The 25,242-nt window shown below is 44.9% G+C and overlaps 1 long non-coding RNA gene across 1 annotated transcript; it reads right to left on the bottom strand.

Moving 5' to 3' along the window:
* Positions 1 to 900: 900 nt before the first annotated feature.
* Positions 901 to 25,141, bottom strand: LOC129647046 (uncharacterized). The gene is made up of 3 exons (XR_008712250.1): positions 24,816 to 25,141; positions 18,946 to 19,200; positions 901 to 2,039 (listed from the first exon to the last, which is right to left on the bottom strand). It is a non-coding gene; the product is annotated as an uncharacterized LOC129647046 (long non-coding RNA).
* Between the last annotated feature and the right edge of the window lie 101 nt (positions 25,142 to 25,242).

The following is a 25,242-nucleotide window of genomic DNA, read 5'->3' as shown; positions in this document are numbered from 1 at the left end:
GGCCTCCCTTCCACTCACAAAGCACCATGGTCTGCGAGGAGGGCCTTCTGAGAGGCCCAGCGCTGCCTCAGTCTTGCTGCCCTGCTGCTGTTTCAGCCGAGAGGCTGCAAACTTCAGAGGGAGGCAACCTCCCAGGAGATTATATTCACCCCAAGGAAGGCTTGTGTGAAGGGGGCTGAGGGAAACAGTGTTTAAATGAATACCAGCTCCACAGTGGGCACTCAGTAAACGAATCTTGGAAAGTTGTCAATAAGAACATGAACTCTGGGACTTCTCTGGTGGCCCTGGGGTTAAGACTCCCAACCTGTGTCAGGGGGACACAGGTTGGATCCCTGGTTGGGGAACTAAGATCCTGCATGCTGTCCAGGGCAGGGGGAAAAAAAAAAAAGAATGCGGACTTAGGAGCTGGTGGATCTGGGTTCACATCCCAGCACAGGCTCTGAGAGCTGAGTGGCCTTGAGCAAAGGAGAGCTGTGTGCCCGGCACACAGGGCTGCTGCAGAAGTCAAGTAGGAGAGCTCTCGTGCCATGCAGAAGTGGGAGCGTCAAACAGTAACAGGGCGGCAAGAGGGGACTTAGGGAGGGCCAGCACTCTTCTGCATCTTGACCGTGGTGGAGGACATACAACAGCCTACATTAGTCAAAACCCACGGTTTCTACACCACAAACAGTGTACTTGATGTAGACTTTTTGAGAAATTGGTTATCTCGATGATTCCTTCTGGTTCTGACATTCTTTGGATTTCCTCACTTGTAAGAGAGGTTGTTGGAAAAGAATGATAAAAATGACATGCTTTCACATATGGTGGGGAAAAAAGACACGTATGCTCTTACAGCTTCATTCATTCACCTGTGTCCTGGTCCCGTCTGCCCCCGGTCCCTTCAGGATTTACCCAGGCCAGAGATGGATAAAGATGCCAGTTGGAGTCTCAGGTGGTGACCTGGAGTGGCCATACCTCAAAGCTGCATCATCCAGGAGGGTAGCCCTGGTACTCCACTTGCCTAGTGCGGCTTGAAATGTGGCAACTGTGACTGAAGAACTGAATCTTAAATTTCATTTTAATTAATTTACATTTAAACCTAGAAACTGAATCAGTGTAAAACATTTTCCTATTAAAAAGTTTTATTCAGACAAAGACAAATATCATATGATATCACTTATCAGTTCAGTTTAATCGCTCAGTTGTGTCCAACTCTTTGTGACCCCATGGACTGCAGCACCAGGCCTCCCCGTCCATCACCAACTCCCAGAGTTTACTCAAACTCATGTCTGTTGAGTCGGTGATGCCATCCAACTATCTCATCCTCTGTCATCCCCTTCTCCTCCTGCCTTCAGTCTTTCCCAGCATCAGAGTCTTTTCAAATGAGTCAGCTCTTGACACCAGGTGGCCAAAGTACTGGAGTTTCAGCTTCAACATCAGTCCTTCCAATGAATATTCAGGACTGATTTCCTTTAGGGTGGACTGGTTGGATCTCCTTGCAGTCCAAGGGACTCTCAAGAGTCTTCTCCAACACCACAGTTCAAAAGTATCAATTCTTTGGTGCTCAGCTTTCTTTGTAGTCTAACCCTCACATCCATATATGACTACTGGAAAAACCATAGCCTTGACTAGATGGACCTTGGTTGGCAAAGTAATGTTTTTGCTTTTTAATATGCTGTCTAGGTTGGTCATAACTTTTCTTCCAAAGAATAAGTGTCTTTATATTTCATGGCTGTAGTCACCATCTGCAGTGATTTTGGAGCCCCCCAAAATAAAGCCAGCCACTGTTTCCACATCTATTTGCCATGAAGTGACGGGACTGGATGCCATGATCTTTGTTTTCTGAAAGTTGAGCTTTAAGCCAACTTTTTCACTTTCCTCTTTCACTTTCATCAAGAGGCTCTTTAGTTCTTCTTCAGTTTCTGCCATAAGGATGGTGTCATCTGCATATCTGAGGTTATTGATACTTCTCCCAGCAATCTTGATTCCTGCTTGTGCTTCATCCATCCCAGTGTTTCTCATGATGTACTCTGCATATAAGTATCACTTATATGTGGAATCTAAAAAAAAAATGATACAAATGAACTTATTTACAAAACAGAGACTGACTCACAGACTTTGAAAACAAATGTATGGTTACCAAAGAGAAAACAGGGCGGTGTGGGGGGGGGGGTTGCGGATAAATCAGGAGTTTGGGTTTAACACATACACACTACTATATATAAAATAGCTAATTAACAAGGACAGATGGTAAAGAATCTGTCTGCAAGGTGGGAGACCTGGGTTCAATTCCTGGGCTGGGACGATCCCCTGGAAAAGAGAAGAGCTACCCACTCCAGTATTTCTGCCTGGAGAATTCCATGGACTGTATAGTCCATGGGTCGCAAGGACATGACTGAGTGACTTCACTTTCACTTTTTTTTACTGTGTAGCACAGGAAACTCTACTCAGCACTCTGTAATAACCTACATGGGAAAAGAATCTGAAAAAGAAGAGATATATGTATATATATACCTGAATCACTTTGCATATCTGTTAGTACCTGAAATGAACACAACACTGTAAATCAAATATACTTCAATATGAAAAATAAATTGAAAAAGGACAAAAAAGATAATTTCATTGTTTTGGTATGACTACATTTTATTTTTAATATATCATTTATTTTTAAAATCAAGATAGAATTCCTATACCACTCAATTCACTATTTTAAAGTATACAACTTAATGGCTATCGGTGTATTCACAAGGTTATACACCCATCACACTTATTCCAGAGCAATTCATCACCCCCTAAAGAAACCCTGTCCCTAGTAGCAGCCACTCCACACGCCCCAACTCCTAGTCCCCTGACAACCACCATCTGTTTCCTTTCTCTATGGATTTGTCTATTCTGGACATTTCACATAAAAGGAATCATTCAATATATATATATGGTCTTTTGAGTCTGGTTTCTTTCCCTTAGCCTCTGTTTTTTCCAAGCTTTCCTCCTGTTGTACTTTATTCCTTTTTAAGGCTGAACAATGAAAGTGAAAGAGGAGAGTGAAAAAGTTGGCTTAAAATTCAACATTCAGAAAACGAAGATCATGTCATCCAGTCCAATCAGTTCATGGCAAATAGGTGGGGAAACAATGGAAACAGTGAGAGACTTTATTTGGGGGGGCTCCAAAATCACTGCAGATGGTGACTACAGCCATGAAATATAAAGACGCTTGCTCCTCGGAAGAAAAGCTGTGACCAACCTAGACAACATATTAAAAAGCAGAGACATTACTTTGCTAACAAAGGTCCATCTAGTCAAAGCTATGGTTTTTCCAGTAGTCATGTATGGATGTGAGAGTTGGACTATAAAAAAAGCTGAGCACCAAAGAATTGATAATTTTGAACTCTGGTGTTAGAGAAGACTCTTTTTTTAAAATAAAAGCTTTTATTATGATTTATTTGGCTGCACAAGGGTTATTTTAATTGCAGCATGTGGGATCTAGTTTCCAGACCAGGGATTGAACCTGGGGCCCCTCCGTTGGGGCAGTGCACTGGGAGTGCAGTGTCTTAGCCACTGGGCCACCAGGGAAGTCCTAGAGAAGACTCTTTAGAGTCCCTTGGATTGCAAGGAGATCAAACCAGTCTATTCTAAAGGAAATCCGTCCTGAATATTCATTGGAAGGACTGATGCTGAAGCTGAAACTCCAATACTTTGGCCACCTGATGTGAAGAGCTGACTCATTGGAAAAGACCCTGATGCTAGGAAAGATTGAAGGCAGGAGATGGGGACGACAGAGGATGAGTTGGTTGGATGGCATCACCAGCTTGATGGACATGAGTTTGAGTAGGCTCAGGAAGTTGGTGATGGACAGGGAAGCCTGCTGTGCTGCAGTCCATGGGGTCGCAAAGAGTCAGACACGACTGAGTGACTAAACTGAAGTAAACAACTGTATGGATATACTACCTCTTGTTAATTTACCAGTTGGTGGACATGTAGATTTTTCCACTTTTTGGTCCCTAGCCCTTGAAAATGTAGCATCCAAAATGAGCTGTGTTGTAGTATTAAAATCTATATCAGAGTTTAACAATTTGTACAAAAAAAATAAGTTCCCCTCATTAAGCGACTTAGCAGCAGCAGCATTAATGCTTTATGTATATTGACTACACACTGAAATAATAATTTTAATATGTTAGGTTAAATGTATCATTTTTTATAAAGACAGCCTAAGAACAAGGCAGGGAAGAGTGAGCTGTTGAGGAGGGGGCTGGGGCCCATTCCCTCAAGATCTCACAGCCCCTGCCCAGTGCTGAGTCTGAACAGGGAGCAGCGTGGGCCTGGCAGCAAGAGCAGCCAATCTCGCAGTCCCCCTGCCTCGGCACCCAGGGGAGCTCCAGAGAGGACAAGTCCAGGCAGGAGCTGGTGGATGACCGTCCCCCTGGGAGGAGACCCGAGACTGGAATGACTGCACAAAAGGAGTAACTGGAGCGGCCAGCGACAACAGCGACTTCTCTGAGCACCTGGTCTGTGCCTGGCCAGAGAGTCGATCAAGTCCCCACAAGCTCCTGGGCTCCTCTCCTTGCCCAGGAGGGAGGGCAGTGACTGGGCAGAGACAGAGGCTTCTTTCTCTGGGCACCAGGCAGCAGGGTCCCGAGCAGCCATGGGGAGGCTGGAGCCCAGGCCCTGCTCGGTCAAGTACCTTGCGTACGTGTCTGTAGGCAAGTCCATTCCACTCTCTGGGCTCATCAAGACTGGATGAAATGACTTGGAAGGTGTTTTCCAGCTTTAATATTTCAGGTTTCTGCGAAAAGTCCTGAGTGAGATATTGTGAGCTCAGTGCAGGCTTTACCCTTCCCAGCTGTGTGACTTCTATGCTCCTCATTCCCCGTCTTTAAGGTGGAAAAGTAATCATTACCTCACAGTGATACCGCAAGGTTTAAACCAGACAAGTCGTTGCTGACAGTGTCGCTATGTACCAAGCACTGTCCTAAGGGATCTGGATAGAGGAGTTGATTTAATCCATCCACCAAACCCTCTAAGGCAGGGGTCCCCAACCTGTGCGATCTAATGCCTGATGATCTGAGGCGGAGCTGATGTAATAATAACAGAGATAAAGTGCACAATAAATGTAGCACACTTGAATCATCCGCCCACCCATCCCACATCACCACCATCCTGCTCCGTGGAGGTCTTCCCTGAAACTGGTCCCTGGTACCAAAAACTTTGGGACAGGTCTCAGAGGAGTCCCATTGTCCAAATTCATATAGTGAGGATGCTACAGAGCAAGGGTTTTGAACCCAGAACGCCCAACTCCAGAGTCTGTTTCTTCACCCACATGCCAACCTGCCTCCAGCATGGATAGGAGGCATCACATTTCCTCAATAAATGTTGGAAAGGGGAGGAAGGTGATATTCCATGATTGTTAAAATACCTCTGGCGGAAACACTACTAAACCTATAGGGACACCAAGCCCAAAAGGATGAGGTGACGTGTCCTGGGCCACCGCCAAAATGGTGACAGTGTGAAACCCGTCTCCTGGCTCAGAGCTCCCCTATGCATGTGAAACTGGAGTGGATCTCTAGTTATGCATGCAAATCTGCTGGCAGATATGTGGCCTTGGCCCAGGCTGATTTCGGCTGATTAAGACCTGAATACCAGGGCAGTGCTTCTGGAAGTGCCTTTGCCTTCTTCTGTGCACAGTTTCTGAATTTCCTCCAGGTACCATTTTTAGTTGTTCAGTTTTGCGTTATTAAGAACTGGCTGTTCAGGGCGCTTAAAGTCACTCTTGTCTTCAGAGACTCTTCGTGAGTGTTTATTGTGTGAAGAGCATGTACTAGGCATGGGAGCTACACACGGCGGGAACTGTTCATACCTCCCTGCCCTGCCCTCTGGGAGTTCCAGTTGAATCAGACAGACAGAACAAATCCCCTTGCTCAAGAAAATTGCTTACAGATGGACCAAAATGATAAAAACCATTGTTGGTGATGATATAGGGAAACAGTCACTCTGGTTCCCTCTTGGGGGGAAAAGAACTCAGTATAACCTTTCTGGAGGGCAGTTTGGTAACAGGTATCAAAAATCATAAAATTGTGCCTACCCTAAAACCCCCCTGAAATTCTACTTCTCAAAATTGGCTCCAAGGAAATAATGATGGCTGGACACAAAGGTTTAGTCGTAGTTCATGTAGCATTGTTTATAAAAATAGAAATACTGGGTACTTCCTGAATATCCATCGGTGGGGGACTGATAAATGAGGCCATATATTCCATACAAAGGTCATAATGGAACATTTGATGTTGGAAAGAGATTCACATTGTCGGCTATTGGGGGTAAAAAGCAGGTTATAAACAGGATCTATGGTGTGACAGCAATTTTTTCCCCCAAGAATCTGCATTTACTATAAGAAGAGCTAACATTTGTTGAACTATGGATGGAGGTTCGTGACATTGTACAGGAGACAGGGAGCGAGACCATCCCCAAGACAAAGAAATGCAAAAAAGCAAAATGGCTGTCTGAGGAGGCCTTACAAATAGCTATGAAAAGAAGGGAAGTGAAAAGCAAAGGAGAAAAGGAAATATGTACCCATTTGAATGCAGAGTTCCAAAGAATGGAAAGGAGAGATAAGAAAGACTTCCTCAGCAATCAATGCGAAGAAATAGAAAAAAAAAAAAAAAAATAGAATGGGAAAGACTAGAGATCTCTTCAAGAAAATTAGAGATACCAAGGGAACATTTCATGCAAAGATGGGCTCAATAAAGGACAGAAATGGTATGGACCTAACAGAAGCAGAAGATTTTAAGAAGAGGTGGCAAGAATACACAAAAGAACTGTTCAAAAAAGATCTTCATGACCCAGATAATCACCATGGTGTGATCACTCAGAGCCAGACATCCTGGAATGTGAAGTCAAGTGGGCCTTAGGAAGCATCACTACAAACAAAGCTAATGGAGGTGATACAATTCCAGTTGAGCTATTTCAAATCCTAAAAGATGATGCTGTCAAAGTACTGCACTCAATATGTCAGCAAATTTGGAAAACTCAGCAGTGGCCACAGGACTGGAAAAGGTCAGTTTTCATCCCAATCCCAAAGAAAGGCAATGCCAAAGAATGCTCAAACTACCCTACAATTGCATTCATCTCACATGCTAGTGAAGTAGTGCTTAAAATTCTCCAAGCCAGACTTCAGCAATATGTGAACCGTAAACTTCCAGATGTTCAAGCTGGTTTTAGAAAAGGCAGAGGAACCAGAGATCAAATTACCAACATCCGCTGGATCATGGAAAAAGCAAGAGAGTTCCAGAAAAACATCTATTTCTGCTTTATTGACTATGCCAAAGCCTTTGACTGTGTGGATCACAATAAACTGTGGAAAATTCTGAAAGAGATGGGAATACCAGACCACCTGACCTGTCTCTTGAGAAACCTATATGCAGGTGAGGAAGGTGAGTTAGAACTGGACATGGAACAACAGACTGGTTCCAAATAGGAAAAGGAGTACGTCAAGGCTGTATACTGTCACCTTGCTTATTTAACTTCTATGTAGAGTACATCATGAGAAATGCTAGGCTGGAAGAAGCACAAGTTGGAATCAAGACTGCTGGGAGAAATATCAGTAACCTCAGATATGCAGATGACACCACCCTTATGGCAGAAAGTGAAGAAGAACTAAAGAACCTCTTGATGAAAGTGAAAGAGGAGAATGAAAAAGTTGGCTTAAAACTCAATGTTCAGACAACTAAGATCATGGCATCTTGTCCCATCAGTTCAGTTCAGTTCAGTTCAGTTGCTCAGTTGTGTCCGGCTCTTTGCAACCCCATGAATTGCAGCACGCCAGGCCTCCCTGTCCATCACCAACTCCTGGAGTTCACTCAAAGTCATGTCCATCAAGTCGATGATGCCATCCAGCCATCTCATCCTCTGTCGTCCCCTTCTCCTCCTGCCCCCAATCCCTCCCAGTATCAGAGTCTTTTCTAATGAGTCAACTCTTCGCATGAGGTGGCCAAAGTACTGGAGTTTTAGCTTTAGGATCATTCCTTCTAAAGAACACCCAGGACTGATCTCCTTGCAGTCCAAGGGACTCTCAAGAGTCTTCTCCAATACCACAGTTCAAAAGCATCAATTCTTCGGCGCTCAGCTTTCTTCACAGTCCAACTCTCACATCCATACATGACCACTGGAAAAACCATCCACTTCATGGCAAATAGATGGGGAAACAGTGGAAACAGTGTCAGACTTTATATTTCTGGGCTCCAAAATCACTGCAGATGGTGACTGTAGCCATGAAATTAAAAAACGCTTACTCCTTTGAAGGAAAGTTATTACCAACCTAGACAGCATATTAAAAAGCAGAGACATTACTTAGTCCACAAAGGTCCATCTAGTCAAGGCTATGGTTTTTCCAGTAGTCATGTATGGATATGAGAGTTGAACTATAAAGAAAGCTGAGCACTGAAGAATTGATGGTTTTTAACTATGGTGTTAGAGAAGACTCTTGAGAGTCCCTTGGACTGCAAGGAGATCCAACCAGTCCATCCTAAAGGAGATCGGTCCTGGGTGTTCATTGGAAGGACTGATGTTGAAGTTGAAACTCCAATACTTTGGCCACCTGATGTGAAGAGCTGACTCATTTGAAAAGACCCTGATGCTGGGAAAGATTGAAGGTGGGAGAAGGGGATGACAGAAGATGAGATGGTTGGATGGCATCACTGACTCAATGGACATGAGTTTGGGTGAACTCCAGGAGTTGGTGATGGACAGGGAGGTCTGGTGTACTGTGGTTCATGGGGTTGCGAAGAGTCAGACATGACTGAGCAACTGAACTGAACATTAGTTGAGTCACTTTTAGGTGTTATTTCAATCATATAACATAGATGCTCTCTTTAAAATTAAAAAATATATATATTTTTTCATTTTCATTTTACAGTTGAGGAATTGAGGCTCAGAGGGTTCAAGAGACTAGCCCACATGTATACAGCTAGGGTTAGAGTCCAGTTGGAGAGGTTGTGCACTTAATTGCAGGGCAGTGGTCTTCCTCTAAACAGGTAAAGTGTAGGGAAGAACAACAGTGGTTCTCTTTGGATAAAATTTCTTCACTATGTGCATTGAATTTTTTTTTTTTTTCCTTCTCAAAGACCATGGGTTTCTTTTGAAATAAGAAAAAATCTTCAGGATGGGGAACACATGTATACCTGTGGCGGATTCATTTTGATGTTTGGCAAAACTAATACAATTATGTAAAGTTTAAAAATAAAATAAATTTTTTTAAAAAAAAAGAAAGAAAAAATCATTTTTTTTTTATTTCAAATAACCTGACCTGTTGAATTCTACACATCAGAGACCTAAAGCATGACCTATTGAGAAGACTTTTCCCTGGCAACTTCTCTACCTGCCAGACAGTTGTTTCAGGTTGAGGGCACAATACCCTAAGGTCTGGTCTTTAAAACTACAAAGAGGGACCCTCATCCTCAGCCAGCCCCCCTCAGGCAGAATCCCAAAGGTCAAGGTTCCAGTTGGGGGGTTCCAGTCTTCCCGTCAGCCCCTGAACTCCAGGGTTTGGACTTCACCTGCAGTTCTAAGGTGGGCACTTGGGTCACAGTGGCCCTGTTCATGTTGTAAGGCTTCAAGCCAATCCACTTCAGAAAGAGTTAGGCAAGGAGAAGCCCAAAGATTCTTTTTTGACCCAAATCATAAAGATTCCCTGGAGTCATTCCCACTAGGGAGTTGGCTAGGGTTTTTTTGTTTTGTTTTGTTTTATTCCCTGGGCTGACTGGCTACTCTGCTGTGCTTGTGATAGAAGTATCTGTCACAATGGCTTAGATGACTATACCCTGTATTTGGAAAGAATTCCGTGTGTGTTTGTAGCACGTGGGGAATGGGAAGAGGAGGAGACAGGGAGTTGTAATCATAATAGCAAAATGATAATACTAATAAACTCAACATTTACTGAGATCTTACACATGCTGAGAGGTTTACATGCATTATCTCATTGAAGGAATCCTCCCTTAAAAGCCATGAGGTAGGCACTGTTACACCAGTCTCAAAGGTGGGAGAACCCATGCTAGGTCATATGAAACAACTTGCCCATGGTGATGTCATGCAACTGATAAATGGTGAAGTTAGGGTTACAAACCCAAGTCTCCCTCTAGTTAAGCACCCACTTCCTAGGGCTGTGGGAGCCCTCCAAAGACTTTACACTTCCCAGAAATACACACACACACACACATACACTGTCAATTTCAGGGAAACCACTGTTTTCAAGTCTCACATCTCACCTGGATTTAAATGTGCCACTCTGAAGCTAGTCCAGCTTAACGGCTCTGAGATCAGGCAGTCCTGGGCTTATATCCTATTTCCAGCACAACACATTCCTCTGACCTCAGGCCTCAGTATTCTCAGCGTAAAGGAGTAATAGTAATACACACACACATATACATAATCACATAAAGCTTGGACAGTTCAATTCAGTCTCTCAGTAGTGTCTCTTTGCGACCCCATGGACTGCAGCACACCAGGCTTCCCTGTCCTCACCAACTCTCGGAGCTTGCTCAGATTCATGTCCATCAAGTCAGTGATGCCATCCAACCATCTCATCCACTGCACATAGGTACTATTGATTAGCTGCAAAGTCATGTCCAACTCTTTGCAATCCCATGGACTGTAGCCCACCAGGTTCCTCTGTATATGAGATTTGCCAGGTAAGAATACTGGAGTGGATTACCAGGGGATCTTCCTAACACAAGGATGGAACCTGGGTCTCCTGCATTGCAGGTATTATCTTTACAGTCTGAGACACCCTTAATTTGCCTATAATGTAATATAGCTAATGTATATAATGTAATATAGCTAAACCATTCACATTTGTGATGCAGACTTTTCTGTTTTCAGACTTAATGGCTACCCTACCGGGTATCTCATGGGGATTAAGTGTGTGTGTGTGTATATATATATATATATATATATATATATATATATATATATCAGGCTTCCCTCGTGACTCAGCTGGTAAAGAATGCACCTGCAATGTGGGAGACCTGGGTTTGATCCCTGGAACCTCTGGAGAAGGGAAAGGCTACCCACTCCAGTATGATGAGATGGTTGGATGGCATCACCGACTCAACGGACATGGGTTTGGATGGACTCCGAGAGTTTGTGATGGACAGGGAAGCCTGGCATGCTGCGGTTCATGGGGTCACAAAAAGTCAGACACGACTGAGTGACTGAACTGATACTAAGCTGATATATATATATAAACACACACACACACACACACACTTGCGTAAACACATCAGTTCAGTTCAGTTGCTCAGTCAAGCCCAGCTCTTTGCGACCCCACGGACCGCAGCACGCCAGGCCTCCCTGTCCATCACCAACTCCTGGAGTTTACCCAAACTCATGTCCGTTGAGTCAGTGATGCCATCCAACCATCTCATCCTCTGTCGTCCACTTCTCCTCCTGCCTTCAATCTTTCCCAGCATCAGGGTCTTTTCCAATGAGTCAGTTCTTCACATCAGGTGGCCAAAGTATTGGAGTTTCAGCTTCAGCGTCAGTCCTTCCAATGAATATTCAGGACTGATTTCCTTGAGGATAGACTGGTTGGATCTCCTTGCAGTCCAAGGGACTCTCAAGAGTCTTCTCCAACACCACAGCTCAAAAGCACCAATTCTTCGGGGCTCAGCTTTCTTTATAGTCCAACTCTCACATCCATACATAACTACTGGAAAAACCAAAGCTTTGACTAGACAGACCTTTGTTGGCAAAGTAATGTCTCTGCTTTTTAATATGTTGTCTAGGTTGGTCACAGCTTTTCTTCCAAGAAGCAAGCGTCTTTTAATTTCACGGCTGCAGTCACCATCTGCAGTGATTTTGGAGGCCCCAAAATAAAATCTCTCACAGTTTCCATTGTTTCCCCATCTATCTGCCATGAAGTGATGGGACAACTAAATATACGTATAAGGAACTTAGCCACAGCTTGGCTCACAGCAGCTGAAATACATGATAGCTCTTGTTGCTTTTCAAAATTTAAAAAAAAAAAATCTTATAGTTTTATTTATTATTTGACTGTGTCCGGTCTTAGCGGCAGCTCTTGAGATATTTAGTTGCGGCACTCAAACTCTTAGTTACAGCATGTGGAATCTAGTACCCTAAACAGGGATCGAACCCAGGGCCTCTGCCTTGGGAGTGCAGAGTCTTAGCCCCTGGACCACCAGGGAAGTCCCTACTTTTATTTTTATGAATCTGGCTTCAATTCCATTTTGCAAACATTTGATGAGTACTTGCTGTGGGAGAGCCCTGGAGGGAGCTCACATCAGGGAGGCAGACATGTAAACGTATAATTCTCACAGAAGGCGGGCTATGGTAAGTGGTGTGCTGCTGGTATAGAAGGAGTGCTTTGATAGAATAATGGACAATGGAGTGAATTCTTGTCAGGGTGACCTATGTGGTAAGATTTTCATTTCTAGATTAAATTTACAACACAGGGAACTGCACAGATCTTAAATGTACAATACAATGAATTCAGACAAATGTACACACTCGTGTAACCACCGTCAGAATTAAGGTAGAGGATCTCTCCATACCCGAAGAGCCCCTGTGCACCCCTCCCCTTCTAATCAAACCCTATTCCCCAAAGGCAACCACAGCTCTGATTGTTTTTTTTCCATAACAGATTAGTTTTTGCCTATTTTTGACTTTTGTCTAAATGGGATCATTCATAACGTTCTCCCTTTGTGTCTTGCTTTCATTTAACACGGGTGGCAGGTTCTGAACTGAGCCTCGAAGCATTGCTAGGACTGAATATGTGACAACGGGGGCCGGGGAGGAAATCTGAGGCAAAAAGAACAGCTCGGGAAAAGGCAGGAAGGAAGAAAGACTGTATCTGGGGAGGTCGGTGCCACTAGAATGAGTACCCGATGGGAAGGAGTAGGAAGGAAGGATGAAAAGGTAGGTTGGAGTTCTGCTCTATAGAGTTTTAAATGCCAGGTCAAGGCATATAGCCTTTATCCTGAAGGAAGGAGGGAACAGGATTCCTGGGCAATAAAGTGGACTGATGAGATCTGGGTTTTGAGACCATATATATATATCTATAGCCGGTAGCATAAAAATGGAGTGGGAAGAGCCTGGAGGCCAGAAGACCAATTATTAGATGATTCATTGCTTCACCCTAAAAGTATTTATCTGATACTGGGCTCTGGACTTTGACTATTTTCCATTGCGTTCCATCCCTGGCTTGGTCCTCGGAACAGGAAGTGAATAAAAGTTGGTAAACCCTGTCTGCTGGCTGTTTCAAATTCTACTCCTCCTCTTCCATGCAAAACCCCTGATTTTTTCTGGAAGTAGCATCTTCATAAAATTGTTAAGAGACTCTTTGTCCCCACTGAGTATGTCTTTCTTGAAGACCCTACAGATCAGATGTCACCTTAGATTATTTAGCATGTTATGTTAGATCAGCACAGAGAAATAGGAAGGTCAGCTTTATACTCTGGTGGCAGGCTGAGGGTAGATATCTAAGTATGTTCCACAGTGGATCACTGGTTCTACAGGTTTTATAGATATATAGTAGAGATGAGGGGAGATGATTTCATGGTCAGCTCAGTTTGTTGAAAAAACAAACGAAACGGGCTTTCTCACTGCAGAACTCTTTGGTGACTTGGCTTGATAGCTGTATATGGTTAATTTCTAGAAGAGTCTGGTATGAAGCTTTCCTCAAATGTTTCGATCCCAGCACCTTTTCTGCCTGGAGCATCTTGGGCATTCTTGTGTCTCCCAGATACATTTCTGGGATTCCCTGAAATGACTTCAGAGGATTTGGAAACAGTTTGGGTCCAGGAGAGTTATGGAGCAAACGGCAACAGGAAACTGGAGCCAGAGCAGGGCAGAGCCACCTGCTGTGAAGAAAAGGCAGCTACTTCCTCGGGAAGGCACGGGGACAGGAGGGAAGGAAGTGGGCTTGCCGTGGGCAGAGCAGTTACACAAAAGCAGGAAGAGGAAGACACTTCCCAGCTAGAGAAGGAACGGGATCGGGGCTGGACTAGACCCTGGAAAGGGAATCCACACTGCAGAATTCTTCCAGACTCTTTATCCTCAAAACTGGCTGCATTTGGACCTGGCATTTGCTGGGCAGGGGGAAAAGTCCATGGTAACTGGCCATTGGACATGACAGTGACCGGGAAACAGGGTCCTCCATCTATCCCTGGAAACAGCCTCTTCACAGACAGAGTGAAAGTAAGAGCTGCTCAGTTGTGTCCAACTCTTTGTCACACCCATAGACTATACAGTCCATGGAATTCTCCAGGCCAGAATACTGGAGTGGGTAGCCTTTCCCTTCTCAGGGGATCTTCCCACCTAGGGATTGAAGCTATGTCTCCCACATTGCAGGCAGATTCTTTACCAGCTGAGTCACTAGGGAAGCCCAAGAACACTGGAATGGGTAGCCTATCCCTTCCTGAGGGATCTTCCCCACCCAGGGATCGAACTGGGGTCTCTTGCATTCAGGAGGATTATTTACCAACTGAGCTATGAGGAAGCCCCAAGAGCCCTGAGCTATCAAAGGACTAAAAAGCGATCAGGTAGGTCTTCTGGAAAACTGAGCCTGAGGTTTCATAAAAGGTGGGCAGATTTCTGCCTGGGCACAGCTTCACCAACAAGGCTTCACTCAAGTCTGCATGAAGTCACGGCTGCAGCGGATGCCTGCAGTAATACAAGTACCAGCTCCACCACTGACTCTGAGCAAATCACTTTACTTTCTGGACCTCAGTTTTCTCACCTGAAAAATTAAAACCACATTCCACCCCCCCTCCCCCCCACGCCACCCGCCCCTCCCCCCACAGTGAAGCCAGTAATTTTTAAGTAAGATAATGGATGTAAGGTGTTTGGCACAATGCTGGGTACTCAGGGCTTCATAAAAGGTCCTCTGTTTGCTAGTTACCACCAACAAAATTCCTCTTAGACCCACTGTCTCTGTAAAGGTAAATTTGTTCCTTTAAAAATGGTTAAGTGATGTTTTACTGTAGAGGGTAAAAACTGGTAGAACGAGTTGAACAAACTGCTTTTCATTTTCAGCAAATCCCACCCAGCTCATCCCCTGCGGCTTCAAACAGAGCCTAAGAATAACTCAGTGGGACTCTGCACTCATGGAGACTATCTGGGGAGGGACTCCCCCAGTCCTTAGGGATACTGACTGCCTCCCCTTTCCCAGCATTTGTCTCCTGCAGGGGTGGCTGAGACAGCCAGGCGGGCCAGGAAGGGGGGCAGGGTCAGAGGTCACCAGACAAGAAGAAACTGTTCTATTTCCCTGGCGGGGCCTGTTTACAATAGATCAGAACATTTTCAAGCTACAGAGGAAACATCCCTTGCCATAAACTAATCCTTTCTGATTAGACTCTTGCCTAAGGCACAGAAGGGTAAAATCCTGGGTTATGATGTTGGGGGCTGGCTGGTTCATTGTGATGCGGTTCATTGTGATGCCCGCTTTGCTTTCTTCCCTGAGCCTGGCTGTGGCTCTAGTAAGTTCTTGGGCTCTTTCTAACAGTTCCTTGGGTTGAGAAGGCTCAGCCTAGAGGCTGCTGGATGGGGTGGCTTTTGAAAATGGTGCCAGGGTCCTGGATTTGTGAAATGTAATTTTGGCAGATGAAAACATCTGGTACTTTTTTTCTTTCTGGGTTTATATATATATATATATATAAAATGTGTGTATATATATATATATATATATATACTTCAAAGTCACAGTTCACAGATATTACATAGGTAAAAAGAACCAACTGACCTTCAAACCCCAAACTTTCATTTCACAGTTGGAGAAACTCAGAGATGGGGAGTTAACTTGCCTAAGGTCTACAGAGCCAACAATTCATACCCCAATCTCTTGACTCTGGGTCCAAGCACCTTCTCCCCTCATTGCATAACAACAGGACTATGTGCCCAGGCACTATATTAAATGCTTCACATGCATTAATCCTCATAACCACCCTATGCTGCTGCTGCTGCTAAGTTGCTTCAGTTGTGTCTGGCTCTATGAGACCCCACAGACAGACCCCACCAGGCTCCTCTGTCCCTGGGATTCTCTAGGCAAGAACACTGGAGTGGGTTGCCATTTCCTTCTCCAATGCATGAAAGTGTAAAGTAAAAGTCGTTCAGTCCTGTCCGACTCTTCGCGACCCCACTGGACTGCCAGCCTACCAGGCTCCTCCATCCCATGGGATTTTCCAGGCAAGAGTACTGGAGTGGGTTGCCATTGCCTTCTCCAACCACCCTATGAGGTAAATAATATTATTATTCCCATTTTACAGATGAGAAAACAGACTCCTGAGAAACAAGTTATGAAGCTCAGGGTCCCAGCTAAGGAAAGGCTGAGCAGGTTTTGAACCGGGGTCTTGAGACCTGGAGCTGGTCACCATTCATAGTAAACTATCTAAGGCGCAACAAGCCTTCTAAGTTGACAGCCCTAACTTTCAATCCCCCAAACCACCTCACAGGCCGCAAGGAGCTCCCAGCGATTGGAGAGTGGAAGAGAGTGAAACAACATAAGCTCCCGAGCTTGTCCCATCCAGACGGTGCTTGTGTCTGAGTTGTCACTTAGTTCAAGGATGGCCAAATGAAATACTGTGACCCTAAACTGGGCCATCAGTCAATTCAGAGACCACTAGGAATTTGGAAGTACAGTCAAAGCCACTGGCTAGAGAGTCAAGTCTCTATCATCTGCCTATCAAGATTCTGATCTCCGGGGAGATTTCCCTAGGGTCCATCAGTGGGTAAAACTGTGGGGATCTGCACATGACCTAGGATGGTATGAAGGACTGAGTTTATTGCGAAAGGGAGTGGGTTGAGGCTGAAGGAAATCTCTCTTTAGGAGAGCTGCTGAGGCATGACTCAGATTTCAGAGGCGCCTGGGCAGAGGGGAACATCCATGCTCACGTCCCCTGTTGAGGCTGGGGAGCCTGGTGACTAACTCCCAGGCAACACCTGCCTTGGGCTGAGTGTCCTGGGTGGCAGGAGCAAAGGAAGAGACAAGACAGGAACGCACTGTTTCACTGGGGAGGCCAGAGAGGCCCATCCTAATGAGAGCAACAATAGCTTACATCATTAGGACTGAGTGTACAAGAGTGGTGTAAATGCTTTGCATGTGTTACTCATGAAAAACCTTACAAAGTATAAGTTTTAAAGATGAAGAAACGGAGGATCAAAGAGATCAAAGGACTTGCCCAAGGTTATACAGGTAGTAAATGGCAGACTCAAGATCTGAACTCAGGTAGCTCATCTCCAGAATCGAAGTTCTCAACTAGCTGTGCTCTGTCGTGTATGTGTGTGTGCACCGAGGCAGGTACATCTGCAGATTACACTGAACTCTCGTGGAATCCTCCAACACACACGAATCACTGTTACCTGAGAGTAAAACCAATTTCACAAAACTACAGCCATAGACAGACAAAGGTGGAAAGGTTTTCCCCAATAGACAAATTAGATGAAGGTTCACCCACCAGGCTTCCATGTGGGCAGAAGGAGACACATTATTCATTTCTCTCCCCGCCCTGTGTATAGATGCTTGGCCAGAGCTGGCCCTCGCTAAGTTCACTGAATGACTGCTTTTTCAGGCAACAGAAAATGGTGGTTCAGGGACTGAATTTATGAGCCAAACAGCCTGGGTTCAAATCCCGGCTTGGTCACTCAATTCCCTCACTCCTTTAAGCCTGTTTTCACACCTATAAAGCAGAGGTGATGACTGTACCTCAATCTTTGGGCAGTTGTAAGGATTGAGTGAAACAGGGCAGGTAACGTGCTTAGCCCAGTCTGATATATAGTTACGTGTTCAAAAAATGAGAGCTACAATTGTAATTTTTAATGACGAAATTTAAAAAAAATCATTATAATAGTACTTTGGCCACCTGATTCATTGGAAAAGACCCTAATGGTGGGAAAGATTGAATGCGGGAGGAGAAGGGGACGACCGAGGATGAGGTGGTTGGATGGCATCACTGATGTGATGGACATGAGTCTGAGCAAACTCGGGGAGTTGCTGCAGTCCGTGGGGTCACAGAGTCAGACTGAGCGACTGAACTGAATGATGAAATAAGTCTCCATACTCACTGAATGAACAAATGAATTGACATGTGAACACAGCTGGATTCCAGAGCAATTGGGGTGGGGGTGATGGAGCCAAATAAATGAGCCTGGTCTGGGAGGGAAAGCTGGCCATGCCACCGCAGGACACGTGGCCAGGCCATATGGGCAGCCTGTCTGGAACACAGGCTAGAAGGTGAGCTGGGACAAGTGAGGCGTGGTGAGTGGTTGCTGACCTTCCAAGTTAACTGCCCGCCTGAGGGACCTGATCTTGGTGTAAGATATGGTTTGCAGGTCCCTCTAGGCCAGTTTCTGAACTATTCTCCTTTCCTTTCCCCACTGCTTGACCATCTTAACCCCAACTGAGAGACTTAAAAAAGTCTTCTGGGCAGGCCAGCAGAGCATTCGGAAAAACCCTCCCCTCAATGAGCAAGGTCAAGCACTTAACCTCTGACCATGTGGCCTCTGCCTTCCCCAGAAGGTACGGAGCTCAGGGGCCCAAGCAAATCCCCTCCCCTCCTACTACACCCTCTTCCAGTGAGATGAGATCTAAACAAACATCAGAGGCAGCCTTAGAAGGAAAACCCTTAAGGAAAAGGAAAGGACTTTATGGGTTAATTGTGCCTATCTGAACCTCCCTAAGCCTGGAGCAGGCCACACCTGTCCCAACCACCCCACCCTACCCCAGGTCCCTCTAACCTAGCACGGCAGCCCTGACCCCAGACACACTTCTATTCAGCAACCGGGGTTCCAGGATCCTCTCTGTCCAAACCAGGCCTTGTACATTCTTTCTCTGTAGTTCCTCAAGGAGACTGTCATCTGAATACCCAAGTCCCCAGTGTGACCCCTTCAGATAGATGAAATACAGAAGAAAATGCATTTTCAGCCTTGCTTGCCAGGGTGGTGGTAGGGACTAAGGTGCTTCTCACTTACTTTTACTTGAAGCTCTCTTTTATTTAGAAGTGGGCAGTATCTGGTTTAATGGCCTTTTTCTGAAGTGGGCTGGTGATGGCCCACAGTGGTAGGAGGTAGGCTACTAGGGCCCGAGGCCAGGTCCCTGGAGAGAGTGAGCCTCAGGGGCTGAGCCGGCTGGGTTCTGTTCTTCTCAGTGGGTCCTCTCCTTCCAGGACGGCGGCCACATTCTTCCTGGCACGGCTCTCTCTGGCTGCCTCCTGTTCTGGCTGGTTCCTGGCAACAGAGAAAGAATCTCCAGATAGCAGTCTGGCCGCTTCTTCCTTCTCAGTTCAGGGATAAGCCTTCTCTGACTTGCTATTCCTTAATAACTATAAAGAGTCTCTCTCTCTCTCTCTTTTCCCCCCTATTAATGGGAGAAATAATGTTGACAGATATACGAAAAGAATAAACTATAAATCGCCCCTGATCCTACCACCCCTGATACTCTCTGGTGTGTACCTTTCCTATTCTTTCTCCACTCATGGAAATGGGTTTTAAAAATAGGAAAGGACTCATTTACTAAAGGTAAAGAGTAGCTGAAAGACTTAAAAGTTGGGAATCTGACCCAGGTTCATTCGAGACCAGCTCAGAGGCCCCCCTGGAAATGACCTTGGGTGGAGACAGCACCGGGAGATGGTGAAGGACAGGGAAGCCTGGTGTGCCGCAGTCCCTGGGGTCACTAAGAGTTGGACTGAGAGACTGAACGACCACAAGACATTTCACTTTGAGGCCTCACTTCCCTTGTTTGTAAAATCAAGATAATAGTACTTACTTCACTTGGTTGTTGTAAGGATTAAATGAGACTAAACAACTGAGCTCAGTGCCTCAAACACAGTAAAGACTCAAAAATGCTAACAATTGTGCTGTAAGCATAGGAAGTAATTTCCCCGGTGTAAAGGGGCTTTCTGTAGCATCCTTTTGAACTGTGACTCAATATCCAACTATATTCAAGGATCTTAATTTACTTTACTGAGTCTCTGCTGAAGGATATTTATATTAATTCTAATTTTTCAGAATTATAAACAATGCTCTGATGCATATCCTTGCAGATAACTCTCCACACAGATTATTTGCTTAGGCTAAATTCCTATGAGTGAAAATGTAAGATCAAAGGATGAGTTGAAATCTAACTCCAAAGTCTAGACTGATTCACACTTCTTCCAGCAAGGAGACAGCCTGCTTTCTCTCACTCTTGCCAACACCATTTTCTTTCATCTTTATCAACTTGATAAGTGGAAAACAAACAAAAAAAAAAAACCTGCTTCTCTGTTTCCAGATTTTTCTTTTTTTCTTTTAAGGGAGCTCTCAGGATGACTTTAGACCCCATGATTCCTCATGTCCTTCCATTCCTCTCAGAAGGAATGTAGGTGGTGTTATTGGCAGAACTGTGATAAAAATCTAAAGTACAGAGTGTAAAAGGGCCTGGAGGCTCTTTGGCCTCTCTTTGTCCTGATTCTTCATGAGTACAACTTCCAGGTCCTTCCATGCCTTCTAGTTAGGGCTATATTCTGCACGTTGGGTGTGTGGCCTGTCCCTCCACTTAAGTCCAGCGATGGCGTAGAGAATATTAGGATGAAATAGGGCTTTGGGTGCACACCCAGGGCAGTATTACGGGACCCACAGGATCCATAATGGTATCTATGGTGATGCTTTGACCCAAATCTGAAGTTCCAATCCAAACTCCTTTGCTTCAGTAGGGGTGTTTTCTTTAAGCCTCAGTTTATGTGGGGCCAGTGATAACATTCTGCCCTGCCTCTCTGTGGCTTTATCAGAGAAGATAAACCATAGGAAAACACTATGTAAGCTGAAAAGAGCTTTACACATAGAAGAGGCTTTTTTTTTTTTTTTTTTTTTTTTTTTATCCTGACTGCACTGAGCAGCTTGCTGGATCTTATTTCCCAGACCAGGGATTGAATTCTGGCCTCAGCAATGCAAGTGCCAAATCCTAACCACTGAACCACCAGGGAATTCCCTGAAGGAACTGTTTTTAAGGAAGGCTGAGTGCCGAGTGCCATAAACTGTGTAGTCAGGCCAGTAAGAGGTGGTGGCTGGGGATCCCTTTCTAAGCTGGGTGCTCACCTACTCCTGGCCATTAGCTCTACATGGAGACCTTATTTACTCCACAGATCAATCCACTGAGGGACGATGTGGTCCCTGAAATTTACAGACTGAGTCACTGGCCCAAAGGTATATGCTAATAACAGGAAGAGCAAGGATTCAAACTTTGGAGGTCTTTCCCTGGGGGTGGGGACAGAAGACAACAGCTGATATCCCAGAATGTCAATGACCTTGTGTAAATTATACACATTTGTTCATTTTTCATTTATTCAACAAATACTTCTTGAACACTTGTTGAGATCTGGGACAAAGTACCAAGGGAGGTTTTTCCTTGTATAGTTTCTGCAGTCCAAATGCTAACAAATCCTTCCTTATCTTGTAAGTGCTATCAGCCAACCTATCTATTTTCTTTCCCTCCTTCTTTCCTTCTATCCTTCCATCCATCCATCCATGACTTTGTTCCAAAAGGGAACACAGGAGGTTGAAAGGACTGTTCCCATGGTTTTGGGGTCATGTAGAGCTTGATTTGATCCTACTTGAATACCAAGTAGATAGCTAAGTGATCTTTGATGAGTTACCTCACGTTCCTGAGGCTGCTCCTCCTCTGTAAGATGGGGAAAATTATGACAACTTTGCCACAGGGCTCAAGACAATTACATGATATGTACATGTAACACATCTAGAACTGTGCCTGGCATATACTAAGGACACCATGTTATCTCCTTTAATTCTCATAGTGATCATTTCACTGAGAAGAAAATCTGAGTAATGAGGAGGCGAAGTTGCTTGTCCAAGGTCTCGGGCAGCTGACTCTGGAGTTCCTCCTTTAGAAACTTGCTCAATACTCTAGGAGTTGTCTGTCTGGAATGAATAACGTGATCCCATTTTGCAGGGAGGAATGACACAAAGCATTTAAAGAAAGCATCATAGGGTAAGTGCTCAATAAATGATAATAATTCTAATTAAGATCTGATCTGATTCCTGAATTCACTGCCCAGAGCCTTTGGGATGGAGAGCCCTATTCTCCATTCATGCATCTTATAGGGAAGCTCTGAGCAAGGACTGTGAGCTTTTATTATCTTTATCTCCACTTTTACTCCAGGAAGAATGGGACACGATGACCATTTAGTCAAAGGGCATTCATTTTGATTTAATTATGGCAGAAAGTGAAGAAGAACTAAAGAGCCTCTTGATGAAAGTGAAAGAAGAGAGTGAAAATGTTGACTTAAAGCTCAACATTCAGAAAACTAAGATCATGGTATCTGGTCCCATCATTTTATGGCAAATAGATGTGGAAACAGTGGAAACAGTGGCTGACTTAATTTTGGGGGGCTCCAAAATCACTGCAGATGGTGACTGCAGCCATGAAATTAAAAGACCCTTTTTCCTTGGAAGAAAAGTTATGACCAACTTAGCATATTAAAAAGCAGAGACATTACTTTGCCAACCAAAGTCCATCTAGTCAAGGCTATGGTTTTTCCAGTAGTCATGTATGATGTGAGAGTTGGACTATAAAGAAAGCTCAGTGCAGAAGAATTGATGCTTTTGAACTGTGGTGTTGGAAAAGACTCTTGAGAGTCCCTTGGACTGTGAGGAGATCCAACCATTCCGTCCTAAAGGAGATCAGTCCTGGGTGTTTGTTGGAAGGACTGATGTTGAAGCTGAAACTCCAATACTTTGGCCACCTTATGTGAAGAGCTGACTCATTTGAAAAGACCCCGATGCTGGGAAAGATTGAGGGCAGGAGGAGAAGGGGACGACAGAGGACAAGATGGTTGGATTGCATCACCAACTCAATGGGCATGAATTTGGGTAAACTCTGGGAGTTGGTGATGGACAGGGAGGCCTCCGGCGTGCTGTGGTCCATGGGGTTGCAGAGAGTCGGACACGACTGAGAGACTGAACTGAATGACATTTAAACTGGGATTTTGTTTATAATTCCTAATCACAAAAGCACAATCAATGCAGAAACTTTGGTCAGGGAGGAGAAGAATAGGGAAACAATTAAAATTCTGTCATCCTGGGGAATTCTCTGGTGGTTCAGTGGTTAGGACTCTGCGCTTTCACTGCTGTGGGCCTGGGTTCAATCCCTGGTCGTGGAACTAAGATCCCCAGTTGGGGATGTAAGATAACACAAGCCGCCACATGGCCAAACAAACCAAATAAATAAATAGAATCCTGTCATTTTGGCACCCACAGAGGAGCACTGTTGACATTTGGGTATTTGTCCTTTCCATGTTTTTATATAGGTCAACAAATTGTCATTAAGTGTGGAACAACCATAAAGTTTTAACGTGTTAGAAAAGGAAGAGCTGTTAGCAGGGCATTCACACTCAACACTGCAAGGCCCCTATTGTAAACAGCGCTGTGACTGTGCAGTGCACACGCTGCAGAGACAAACAAAGCAGCTCTGGTTCTCAGCAGTCACCTAACTCAGTGGTCCTAACCTTTCAGTTCAGTTCAGTTCAGTCGCTCAGTCGTGTCTCAGACTCTTCGCGACCCCAGGGACCGCAGCACGCCAGGCCTCCCTGTCCATCAACTCCCGGAGTGTACTCAAACTCATGTCCATTGAGTTGGTGATGCCATCCAACCATCTCATCCTCTGTCGTCCCCTTCTCCTCCCGCCTTCAATCTTTCCCAGCATCAGGGTCTTTTCAATTGAGTCAGTTCTTCCCATCAGGTGGTGTCCCATCAGACGCCAAAGTACTGGCGTCTCAGCTTCAGCATCAGTCCTTCCAATGAATATTCAGGACTGATTTTCTTTAGGACGGACTGGTTAGATCTCCTTGCAGTCCAAGGGACTCCCAAGTGTCTTTTCCAACACCAAAGTTCAAAAGCATCAGTTCTTCAGCACTCAGCTTTCTTTATGGGCCAACTCTCACATTCATACATGACTACAGGAAAAACCATAGCTTTGACTAGATGGACCTTTTTTGGCAAAGTAATGTCTCTGCTTTTTAATACGCTATCTAGGTTGGTCATAACTTTTCTTCCAAGGAGAAAGGGTCTTTTAATTTCATGGCTGCAGTCACCATCTGCTGTGATTTTAGAGCAAAAACTTTCCTAACAGTTACTGAGTGCTATGTGTCAGACTCAAATTCATGTCCACTAAGTCAGTCAAGCCATTTAACCATCTCATCTTTTGCCACGCCCTTTCCTTTTTGCCGTCGATCTCGCCTAGCCTTCATGGACATGAATTTGAGCAAATTACTGGGAGACAGTGGAGGATAGAGGAGCCTAGAGTGCTGCAGTCCACGGAGTGACCAAGAGTTGGACATGACTTATTGACTAAACAACAGCAACAATGTGCCAGGCAGGCTTCCCCGGGGGCTCAGTGGTAAAGAACCCGCCTGCCAATGCAGGAGACACAGGGTTGATCCCGGGGTTAGGAAGATTCCCTGGAGGAGGAAATGGCAACCCACTCCAATATTCTTGTCTGGGAAATCCCACGCACAGTGGAGCCTGGACTACATGGACTGTAGTCCATGGGTTTGCAAAGAGTCGGACTCTACTGAGTGACTACACAACAACAATGCACTCCATATACATTATCCTGTTCTCATAATAAGCTTACGAGGGGGATACTATTTTTATAACCATTTATAGGTGAGGAAGCAAGCTCAGAACCCTTAAGTCATTTGCCCAAAATCACACAGCTAGTAAACAGTTGGGCTGGGATCTGAACCCATGTCAGCCAGTCTCAGAGTAAAGCTATCAGATAGCACAGATAACTCTTAGCACTATGCTTGCAATATACAAACATGAAATAAATTACAGGCATCATTACTTACTGTTATTATTGTGAATACAATCATTATGTCACATATGATTGGTGAGTCTCTGTTTTCAATCTCCTCTGCCAAGAAACAAAGAACTGGGCCAATCCAAGAAGGGGAAGAGATGCCAGCCCAGCTGAGCCCTGGGCTGTGCCCATGCCACACAGGAGTAGGAAATAGGCAGGAGTGGGGGCAAAGCTTGGGTAGCGTCTCTCTAAAAAACCTGGCACCTCTGAATCCTTCAGCAAAGGCCTAGAACAGCCCACGCCCTCAGACTGGGAGGCTTAGCTCCTGCTGGAAGGTCCTAGCGACCTTATAAACTGGCTCGTGGTACCCTGCTGACCTACCCTGGACCACAGTCCCTCCATCTCATCCAGGTGCCTTCTGGACATTCCGTGTGTGGAGACGTTAAAAACCCTCTGCCCCACGACCTGCTGATCTC

The sequence above is a fragment of the Bubalus kerabau genome, chromosome 3 (genome assembly GCF_029407905.1).
Source record: "Bubalus kerabau isolate K-KA32 ecotype Philippines breed swamp buffalo chromosome 3, PCC_UOA_SB_1v2, whole genome shotgun sequence".
Taxonomy (NCBI): Eukaryota; Metazoa; Chordata; class Mammalia; order Artiodactyla; family Bovidae; genus Bubalus; species Bubalus kerabau.
The sequence above is the reverse complement of the archived record's forward strand: the minus strand, read 5'-3'. Positions and strand labels throughout refer to the sequence as shown.